The sequence below is a fragment of the Dipodomys ordii genome, unplaced genomic scaffold (genome assembly GCF_000151885.1).
Source record: "Dipodomys ordii isolate 6190 unplaced genomic scaffold, Dord_2.0 Scaffold52, whole genome shotgun sequence".
In the NCBI taxonomy this organism is placed as follows: domain Eukaryota; kingdom Metazoa; phylum Chordata; class Mammalia; order Rodentia; family Heteromyidae; genus Dipodomys; species Dipodomys ordii.
Genome location: NW_012267268.1, coordinates 11,245,603 through 11,258,125, shown reverse-complemented (window position 1 = coordinate 11,258,125; position 12,523 = coordinate 11,245,603).

Sequence of the window (12,523 nt, the reverse complement as noted above, 5' to 3'; positions counted from 1 at the left end):
TTGTAGTATTATTTACCATAGCTAAGATATGGAACCAACCCAGATGCCCCTTAGTAGATGAATGGATCAATAAAATATGATACATGTACACAATGGAATTCTATGCCTCCATCAGAAAGAATGACATTGCCCCATTTGTTAGGAAATGGAAAGACTTGGAAAAAAAATATTAAGTGAAGTAAGCCAGGCCCAAAGAAGCATAGGTCCCATGGTTTCCCTTATTTGCGATAACTAGTATATGTTTGAGACAAGCCGAAACAGTCAGGTAAGTTGATGTTAAGTGAAATGAACCCTAAGATAAGGACTTAAATGTTTTTTCTTTCTTGCTCTGTATGTCCCTCCCTCACTGTATAACCCCTGTTTTCACTGTATTTGATGTTGGTATAATTTGTGGAGGGGAAGGGGAAAAAAATCATTTAACTAGGGATACCGTTGGACCCATTGCAACAATGAGATGTACAAAACGTTATGTCAAAAAACAAACTTTACAACTTTGGAGCGGGGCTGGGGGGGGGGGCCGGGGAGGGAGGGTGTGGAGATGGGAAGGGATGGTAAGGGGAAACAAAAATGCTTGATAAGAAACGTACTCATTACCTTGCTCATGTATTTGTAACCCCTCTGTACGGTATTTTCACAAGTTAAAAAAATTAAATATAAAAAAGAGAAGAATACTGAAACACAATGATATGTGAAAGAATTGTACAATACTGGGTGGGATTCTGGAAATAAATTCTAATTTGGGAACCAAGTGGGATTGATTCTGACAGTTCATTCTTGTGATATATTTGTCTGGAAATCACCATGGTGTTCTAAGCAGGGATTTGATGGAGGAATATAGGAGGCCAAGCAGAGCATCACTAGTGTTCCCAGGTGAATGGAGATGATGGACCAAGCATGGCCACAGACACCTATCTGAAGAATTTGGAAGACCATGACTGCATTTTGCCCTAAGGTCTCTGTAAGAGAACTGAAAGGAATGTGACTAAGAAGATCAACGTAGGCTGACTTGCAAACATTTGAACAGTTGAAAACATGTCCCCATAAAAGCATACAAGTGCATACTTATAGCAGTTTTATTCATAACTGCCAAATGTTGGAAACAAGCAAGATATCCTACAATATATGGAAAAGAAAACTCCGTAATTACAGTTAGAAAAGCAAAGTTGTAGTGGTTGTCAGGAGTTGAAAGGAGGGGAGGGTGGTTGATTAGTAGTGCACAGGGAATTCTTTTTTCCATGCTGGAAATGGTTTCATCCATGTATGGCAAATACTCAACCTCAATGTTGCACTTTCAGCCCAGCAGAGAGGGATACTTTAGGAAGTCAATTTATTTTATACTCTAATAGTGGATAGGTAGCACAATGCATTTGTCAAAATTTATAGAATTTTAGCGACAGAGTCAACTTGCAATGTATATAGGAGGTAAAGATATGAAATGGGGCATGTGACGAAGCAACCTAAGCAAATTACGAATTTAGGAAACTACCTTACTGTCTGATATGCGAAAGGAAGGACTCTGACCTAAGTAAATTGCAAAAAGAATAGAGTCTCTAAGTATATGAACAACAAAAAAAGCCTCACATAAGCAATTCACTTCAATTAATGAAGTTATTTCCCATAGGACCTGAGCTAATAATCTGGTAACTGAAATTCATGGATGTTGGAATGGAACAAGGAACACACTTGATGTCTAGATCTTCCTTTTAAATAGACTCCAAGGTAAGGAACCAGAGCTCTGTGGATAAATCATAACCTGTCAGTATTGGTTCATTAATCGTAGCAGATGCACTAGAATAAAATAAGGTTTTCAGGTGTGGATGCTGGGTCTGGTACATTCAGAAACTCCCAAGGCTATCAGCATATTTTTTCTTGATGTAAAGCTGTCTAGGATAAAATTTTAATTAAAATGAAACTGCAAAAATGTAAAAAAAAACTTTAAAGTTTAGGTAAAATCTACTCGTGTGTTATTCAAATATAATCTTTCATTAAATTTTATCAGATGATTAAGTTCAGTCAATAAGAAATTGCAGAAGGGAATATTTGTCTTATGAAAAGCATAACAATGAGATGTACAAAACACTATGTTGAAAACTTTACAACTTCAGCTGGGGAGGAGGGAGAGTTGAGGTGAGAGGGAAGGGACGGTAGGGGGAAAACGAAGGAGGAGGTAACAATGCTTAATACTTGCTCATGTAACTGTAAACCCTCTGTACAGCATTAATACAATAAAAAATGTACAAAAAAGTTATATACAAAAAGAAAACATAACCCACTTTGAAAAGAGAAGTGAGCAAAATTTCTGCTTCATGGAGTTCTATCACATTTACGTGAGAATTGCTGATTCATAAGCACAAATCACTGCCCTACGATACCAAGTTTGTATCTTACTGATACACTGGCTCAGCACAGGACAAAGATTTCCATGTCAGTAGTTCCCAAATTCTATCTTTAGCTTTTCACATTCTCTGTAAAGTTCCCAGTTTGCACTCTTTCTTCATGAAGAAGTTCAATGAAAAATGCAGCCCTGTGAGTTTAGTGAAGAGCAATGTTCTGTTCTTTTGTAAAAATGGGAATAATACTTGCAGAAGGACAGATGTGTGAAGTCGCATTCTCTTTTTGAAAACCTTCAAAAAAGTGATTAGATGTATAGTAACAGAAAGTCATTCAAAGGGAAGTCAGTTATGGCACTTAGTGTTCTTTTTTTTAAAATTTGAACTCACATCTTTACTGCAAAAATACATTATCCAAGAAAAACTGTTTTCCTCTCTCTCTCTCTCTCCCTCTCTCTGTATGTGTGTGTGTGTGTCTGTGTACCAGTTGTGGGACTTAAATTCAGGGCCAGGACATTCTCCCTTAGCTTTTTGCTTGAGGACATCACTCTACCATTTGAGCCACACCTCCTCTGCCAGATTTTTGGTGGTTAATAGGAGATAAGAGTCTGTTAGAGTTCTCTCTCTGGGCTGGCTTTGGAATCACAATCCTCATATTTCAGCCTTCTGAGTAGTTAAGATTGTCAGTGTGAGCCTCTTGTGCCCAGCAAGAAGAAATTTTAAATCTATTTTTATGCACAATATTGTTATAGATTAAATACTTGTATTTATGTAAAAATTAGAGTAATGTTGACAAAGTATTCATATTATTCATTCAGGCTAAATTGCTATCATAAGTATAGGAGTAACTATATATATATATATATATATGTAGGTAGGCATATATAACTTTATGTAAGTACCTCAATTTAATGTCTACAATAAAATGTCACAATCCAAACTCAGTCCAAAGAGCTGGGATGGAGATCATTAGGCAGAGACAGATTAGATTCAAGATGTGCTACTTGAGCTGGCCTCTGGTGATTCATGCCTACTCAGGAGACTGAGACCTGGCGGATGGTAGTTCCAAGTCAGCCAAGACAAGAAAGTCCAACAAAATGTTGAACTGGACACATGACTCAAGTGGTAGAGTGCCAGCTGAGTGATATAGGCTCTGATTACACACCTTAAAGATAACTTCAAAAGAAAAGGATAGGCTTCTTCAATGTTGTGATTTGTATTTTCCTTCCTCACAATTATTTTTAAATTTTAATGCTATATACCACCATATTTTTTCATGTGTTTTTCTATTTGCAGATGTTATTTTATTTATGGAGACTGGGAAGCACTTTTGTAGTGTTTTTCTCTTTACTGTCAGCCCTTCTCAAACTTTCTAAATTTGAAACATCAAAGCAAGCTAAATGGGGAAGGAAGATTCACAAATTACAAGCTGGAGATTACTTTGTTAATCATACCCCATGGAGGATCATTAATGTACTTCCATTTCACTTGTGCTTGCAGCTTTAATTAAATCAGAGGCTACTTCCTTAGACCAGCTCATAGTGAGGAAGAGGTGCATGTAGGATAGCATGTAGAGATGGCCAAAGTTGGAGCTGACAGTTTGTACTGTCTGTTGAGTGTTCACTTCTGGCATCTGTAGTGTGCTCATGGGTAGTATGCTATGTATTCCAAACTATTTTTCTTTTTTAATAAAGTCATATAACTAGAAGAATTAAACAGATTTGGGAGAGAGAAGAAAAGGAGAAAAGCAGAGAGAGAAAGAGAGACAGAGAAGGACACAGAAAGAAAGACAAAGACACAAAGAACATAAACACAGAGAGACAGAGGGAAGGGAGAACTCAGAGAAGCTTTAGCATCGCATGGTTGGAATCCCAGACTCAACTTCTTTCTCTTCTTCATAAGCCTCATTGAGAACATAGGAACAATAAAACAAAAGCTCAAAGGAAAACAGGACATTGTAAAAACTTCAAATACAGACAGAGCAGGAAGATGCCCTTGTGATATATGGAGGCAATTTCTAAGGGGCATAACATATGCCATTAGCATAAATAGCATACCATATATGTATGGTGTAATGGACATGTGCTGTTGTAGGATGATGGATGACAGTTTCCTTCAGCTTCCCACTACACAATATCTTGTATGCTTGAGATTGTTTTAAGAAAAGCCTTTCAGATTCTCTCAAAAAGTAAAGTCTCACAAAGTGAGTAGTAATATACGTAATAAAGCAGAAGAAAATATGGAGAAATAGGAAAAAGAGAGAAACATGGAGGAGTTGGGAGTTAAAGATTCAAAATGGCAGTTCCTATCTGTAGAATTTATACGTTCTGAGCCAAGAAAATGCATGAGATCACCTCTACTAGTAACCCATAGTTCTTAGATAATAGTTTCTCAATGGGTAAGATATGCACTGTGACTTATTCTAAAATAGGGAGATACATCTGAACCAACCCCAAATTCAGAGACACTAGGTGAGTTTTAGAACTTCCTTTCCCCAGATAGGCTTCTAATATTTTTCTCTACTCATTTATTGAGATTTTACAACTTTTTCACATTTCAAGGGAGAAGACAGATGCCCATCTTTTGTTGCACATTATTTTAACTTACCATCCAGAAGTAGATGTGTGGGAGAGGAACCTTTCCTAATCTTCCTTCCTGGCTTTAACTTCTCTGAGTCTGGCTCTTCAGGTATTTGTTAGTATAATGTCCCAGTGTCTTTATTCATCTATCCTGCCTTAGTAACATATATATGACTAAAACATTTAAAATGTTTTAACATGCATGCCCATTCTGAACACAAAAAAGAGAGTGGAACAGAAAAAAATATTTGAGGGATAATGGGTAACTATTTTTTAAAATTGTTTAGTGGCATCAAGTTTAAGAGTTAGAAACTTTTGAAATTCAATAGGATGGATGATAAAAATGAGATAAAACAAAATGTACAAGTTCATCTTAGCCAACTGAGTCCAACCAAATGATGAGCTATAAAAGACACATTTTTAGCCTGGGTTAACAGTGGTGTGGCATTTCTATAGTATTGTGTGGGATGACATGATTTTATATATTCAGTATATATACAGACAATATTTTATATATACAGTAAAATCTTTCAAAATCTTAGATGGGGGACTTTTAATTTTTGCACAAGAGAATAATTAAGTCCAGATTTATCTTCTTATATAAACAAAAAAAGTATGTGTAGAATAGACAAGGTAGTAGCTCTAAGACACCAGCACCAAGCAGTCCAGAACTCTTGCTCCTAAAACTATAGGACCTAGAGAGAAAACAAATGGGGTGGTCCAGTCTTTCTGTCTATGACAATTGAAAATATTCCATCTGTGGTGCAGGCACACACCACAAGTTAAAAAAATAGAAGTTGTTGTTGAGAAAAAAATACTTAGGCAACTTAATTTTTACAGCAGAGTTCAGGAAAGCAGATCGATATACAAGAGGAGATTTCAGAACACTGCATAAAATACACTTAAGTATCTACTTGAATAACAGTATATTTCTATAACCTCAGGAAAGAACAATTATGAGAATGCTACAAGTTACCAAAATCCCAAGGTTCATTAAGGATTTAAAATGTGAAATTCTCAGTGTTCCCTCCTGTCAGAATCAGAAATCTCATTACACACAGGCTCAGTTCTGACTCTAAAGGGGTCATTAATTAAAATGGCATACAAAAACCTGAAAATAAATAATCTAATAAAGGCATTTCTTTAAATGGCTTACAAACAAGACTCAAAAATATCTAATTGTTCTGAAAGAATTTTTGTCATGTGTATGCTCATCAAAATTAAACAATAATACCCATAATTCTTTCTACTCCCAAATTCTGCCTGCTGAAATAGACAGAGAAACATGACCCACAAATTGAGAAAAATGAATGGACAAATGCATCCTGAAAGATATGCATAAGGTAATTATCTCTGAAACAACATAATTGGGTTCTACATGATGAAGAATATAAAGCAGTACAAAAGAAACACAAACGGAACATCTAGGTATACCAAGATATCAGAAATTCAGAATTTGTTAGGGGTAATTAAAAGAAAAGTATAAGGTACAGAAACAACCCATAAACTTAAATATTACATTGAAACAATCCACATGATAACATAAGAAAAAACAACAAGACAAAATGAACAAAGCCTTGTTACCAGAAAAATATTGTCAAGACAATTATCATGTTTGTGATTAACTTTTCAGAAGACAGAAAAAATTCTTGAATAACTAATGACTGAACACTTACTAAATTTTATGAAATCTATAAACACAGATTACAAGATGTTTAATGAAATCCAGAAGAATTAAAACACCAAAGAAAAGGCAGCAGCACATTATAATCAAATTTCTGAAAATCAGTGACAAAAGAAAATCTTTAAAACATCTAGAATAAGGAGGTATTTTATGCATAGCTGAACAAAGATAATGAGTTAACAGAAAAGAAGAAATTTATCAAGAATCTACTAAGTATGAGAAAATGGATTTTAGAATAATGGATATTACCAAGGATAGAGATTTCTTATGATAAAGAATCAATTCATCAAGAGAACATAACATTACTAAATGTTCTGGCTCCAATAATAGAACTTAAGATAATTGAAGTTAAAACTGACAGAATGAACAGAAGAAACAGACAGGACCATAATTACAGCTACAAAATTTAACACTTTTATTCACAGTAATTGTTGGAATGAATTGACAGAAAAATCAGTCACACTACAAAAGAATTTAGCAATAGCATAAAGTGACTGAATGCATTGATATTTATAAGATACTCTATCCAGCAACTGAATATACACTAGTTTCAAGTTCAATGGTAAGATTAGCATGTGAATGAACTTTGGGTAATAAAACAGGCCTTGTCAACTTTAAAATTACACAAAATTGTGCTGAATATGTGCCCTAACTTAAGCAGATTCAAGAAAAAAAATCACTGCATTAACAGAATGCCAACTTCAAAATCTTCAAATACTTGGAAACTAATCAATATAATTTAATGATGAAATCATAAAATGAATTAGCAAATAACTTATCTGAATAATACAAAAGTCAGAGCCATCAAAATTAGTGGGACACAACTAAGGGGAATTTTATGTCATTAAAGATGGCTTAAGCAAAAATAATCTACAAAACACTAGTTAAAGAGGAACATATATATAGCTACACAAAAAATTATACAAGCTGAGAACAAAAATGAACACAATAAATATCATGAAAAAATGCCAGAACAATCTATTAAAAACATGTTCTTGGAGAACAAATTGTTTTAAATATTAATAACTGTCTAGAGTCATCTAACAAGGGACAAAACTCCACAAATTACCAATATCAAGGATGAAAGAAGAAAAAAAAGTCAGGATTAAAAGATATATGACTAGCTATACAACAGACAAGGCCTTCATGTCTAAAATGTACTTAGAACACAAAAAATTAAGTCACGCAAAAACAAATCCTCAAAGAAACAACCACACCATTAATAAGTGGACTGAAGACTTAAAGAAAAAATTCTCTGAAGAGGAAATAAGAATGGTCAATAGACACATGAAGAAATGCTCAACTACTCTGTCCATAAAAGAAATTCAAATCAAAACAACATTGAGATTTCACCTCACCCCATTTAGAATGGCTATAATAATAATAATAATAATAATAATAATAAGGAACTCTGGAAAGCAGTATGGAGGTTCCTCAAAAGACTCCACATAGAGCTCCCCTATGACCTAGCAATCTCACTTCTGGACTTTTACCCAAATGATCACACACAAGGCCATCCTAAAGCTACCAGCACAACTATGTTTATTGCAGTATTATTCTACATAGCTGAGATATGGCACAAACCCAGATGCCCCTCAGTAGATGAATGGATCAAGAAAATGTGATATATATATATATATATATATATATATATATATGACAATCTTATCAGATGAGCAAAAACCATGTATAAATGACCATATAAGATGATGCTAAATCAGCCCGGTGGCTCATGCCTGTAATCCTAGCTACTCAGGAGGCTGATATCTGAGGATCACGGTTCAAATCCAGCTAGAGCAGGAAAGTCCATGAGACTCTTATTTCCAATAAACCACTCAGAAAACTGGTAGTGGTTCTATTGCTCAAGAGGTAGAGTGGTAGCCTTGAGATGAAGGGCCCCACAACTGACCAAAAAAAAAAAAAATGGACACGAGGTCTGTTTTTATACTTATTGTTTTAAATGTACCATGCGATTTTTTGTTGTTGTTGTTTTATTTCCATTTTTTTTCCCCTGTGGCATATCCCCTGTTGTTACTGTACTCGATTTTGGTACCCTGCATCTTGTGTATATGTTTGTCTAATCTGGGGAGGGGAAGGGAATAACAAAACGCTGAAACAAGGACACCGGATGACCCATTGCAACAAGGATACCCACAGAACAGTATATTGGAAACGAACTTTACAACTTCGGGAGGCAAGGGGTGGGGGTGGTGGGGGTAGGAGTGTAGAAGGTGGGAAAGGAAGGGATAGCAGGACAACAACAAGGAAGGGAAGGGGTAACAATGATCGACAAGTAACAATGATCGACAAGTAATGTACTCTTTGCCTTATTCATGTAAATGTAACCCCTCCGTATGGCATCTTAACAATAAAATAAAATAAAAGGTGTATGACACTGGACAACTTAAATGAAAGGGAAATATTTTCTGTAAGACAAAAGCTGTTTTATAAATTACACAAGGAGAAGAAGACAATCTTGATGACCTTAAAACTCTTAAATAAATTGGGTTTACTATTTAAGATACTTCCTCAAAGTTAATTACAAACCCAAAGGATTACACTCATGATTCATATCAAATTACTTGAAGGATATAATATAAATCAGCAACAAAGCAAATACTATCACATCAAAATGAATTGCGTATATGACAAGTGTAATATAGATTGATCAAATGGGATGAATCTGGGGAATAAAAGCCTGTTTCAATACTTTAAAATCAGAGGAAAAAGTGTAGAACCTATCAAAGGATGCTGAAAAATAGACAAAATTCAATTCATGCTTGTTATAAAAATGTTTAGAAGTTAGGCAAAGAAGTACATTTTTTCTACCTGCCTATGAATGTAAAATCAGCCTATGAGTTAAACTTGCAGAAGATGGACTTTTCCCCACAGACTGTCATTAAGGATGTGAACTTTTATCACTTGTTTCCAACACTGAACTGGAGATCCTAATGGATTGTTGGATCCTATTTCATGGAGGAACAGGAGGTGTACTATTGCTATAGCTGTAATGATAAATAGAAGGAGAAATTGGAATGCAAAGAGATGGGTTAGAGTAGCTTTGTCTACTGAAAAGTCCTCCTCAAATTCATTCAAGTAAGTCAGTGCCAATATAGGGCATAGCTGATAATAGATTTGAAATGATGGTTGCTCCTCAAAAGAAAAATTTGTCCTCATAGTACAAATCCTATAAATGCTGTGGCTATAACTAGAAATAGAGGGAGAATTGCAATGTTTCAGGTTTCTATATAACTGTAAGAACCATAGGAAATGCCACAACCAATGTGTAGATATAGGCAGATAAAGAATTGTGAGGCTTTTCTTTTGCATACATATAATGGATTAGTTAGCCATAGTTTACATTTCAGCAGATGTGGGTAACTGATGAGAATGAACCCCAAGATAGGGACAAGTGTTTTTCCTTTCTTGCTGTAGTCTCTAACATATTTATTAGGTACCATGTGATTGTTTTGTTGCTTTGTATGTCCCTCCCCCATGTTTTCACTGTATTTGATGTTGGTATAATTTGGAGAGCAGAAGGAAAAAAACAAATGGTTTAAATAGGGATACAGGTGGGCCCATTGCAACAATGAGGTGTACAAGATGCTCTGTTGAGTGTAGTTGACAACAATGATTTTTCTTGTTAGCAGTCTTGGTGTAAATCCATGTAAGAACTATGATATATTAGGTTTATTTAACATCTGCAATTATAGTTTCAGGTTTTATTGGGGTAGCTGCTAAACCTTCACCTATTTATGCTGAGGGAATTGGGTGTGGGTTAATGGTAGTTTATGGTAGTTCAAATATGTGATTAATAGTATTTTTAATTTATTTAGGAGGTATATTGGTAGTATTTGGTTATACAACTGCGATGGCAATTCAGTATACTGAAACATGAAGTTCAAATATTTGATTATGGTTGTTGTTATTAATGAGGCTATATTATTGGCATATATTTTAGGAAATGATAAAGTTGAAGAGAATGTAGATTTTTATAATATGGAGGATTGTGTGATTTTTGATGGATATTAGATAGTATTAGTTTGTGAAGATTCAGAAGGGGTTGGTGCAATATAAAGTTAAGGAAGTTGATTAATGGTGGTTGCTGGTTGATCATTGTTTGTTGGTGTATTTATTATTATTGAAATTACCCAGGAGGGTTAGGTTAAGAAAATTGGTAGGAGAATAAGTAATAGGATTAATTATATGAAATAAATGTTAATTAAACCTTTATGTTTAGATGCTATAGTGGAGGCTGATGATTGAATTAGAGAAATTGTTGTAGGTATTGAGTTTTCAGCTCAGATGTAATCTAGAGTTGAGGTAGCTATTTTTGTTTATTTTGTTGGATGTGCACTTGGTAGGAAAAAGGAGAAAAAAATTAAAATGCATTTTAGAAAGGAAGATGCGAGCAGCTATATTTATGACCCATCCCAGTAATTGCAGATAGTCTTCACATCTCAAATTCTTCCTCATATTTCCAACATACTGTACTTTGACCTTTCATGATGATATTCACAGCTTTAAAGATATCTCTGAGAAGGGACCATTATTTAGCCTACCATATAATTAAGGAGTTACATGTAGAATATGTAAATAAGTCTTGTGATGAAAAATAGTAAGAACAAATGCCCAAATAGTATCAGGAGTATCCATAAATATCACTCTAATATAGTGATCCTAGAAAATGAAGCTATGTTCAATAGCTTCTTCTCCTAGCTTGGTATATCTCTGAAACATTTGTTGCACAGTAGTATAATATTATAATTAGCTCGTATGTGTGTGTGTGTGTGTGTGTGTGTGTGTGTGTGTGTGCATGCATGCATGTGTGTGCACATTTGTACTGGTAGTGGAACTTTAACTTAGGGCCTCATACTCTGCTTAGTTTTTAAGTTCAAGGCTGGCACTCTATCACTTTAGCTACACTGTTACTTCTTGCTTAATTCTGGTTAGTTGGAAATAAGAGCTTCTTGGATTTATCTTCCCAGGATGGCTTTGAAATGGAATCCTCAGATTTCAGCCATGTGAATAGCTAGGATTACAGATATAAGCCATTGGAACTTGGCCTACTTAACTCTTTGTATGTCTGATTTCATTGGCCAGGACAAAATATTACTCTAGTCTTAATTACCAATATTTCTTCAAGGATTAGCAAGATTAATGACTGAATAAGTACATGTATTTGAAATAATTAAAAGAAATGAAAGACTGAAATTCTGATGCCAAGAAACAGTTTGCTATTTTCATAAGAAAAGGTAATTGACATGTTAGAATTTATAGCCTAGTGACCAATTGAGATGTCTAATTTGTACTAAAAGTTAAATTAAATGATCATTCCTTTTGAAAACTATGCTCCTTTAGAAAACGCACCTGGTAGACCTAAATTTTCTATTCAAAACACTAGTAGTCTTATTAAGAAAATTGATTAACCTACAATATCTCATTTAGGCAATGGTAGATGTACAATGGGCAAGGAGAATCCAGCGAGTTCTTGGTGATTGATCTAAGCAGTTTGGAAGAGCATAATTCAGTAGGACTAGGACAAAATTCAGAGAGGAGGAAACATGCTCAAGTAAGCAGACATCAGCTTTAACAACTCCATTTTGAATGAAAATAGAAAGTATTTATATCAGCCATAGATACCAACTGAAAGAAGAGTATGTACAGAATATTGTGAAATGAGATTACAAAGATGTTTGAGGATCAGCTTAAGAATAATCTTGAAAATAATGACAATTATTTTTTTTGTTATGATGGAGACATATTGGAACCTTTCTAAGAATAAAACTTCATTTTACCAATGCCACAATTTTGTCACCCCTCTTTCCCCCAAATCTCTTAGTGATATGTTTATCTTAGTTACTGTGCTATGAATTTTTATATGCTCTATTGGAACAAATATAAATAAAACAAACTGGAAATGAGAAAGA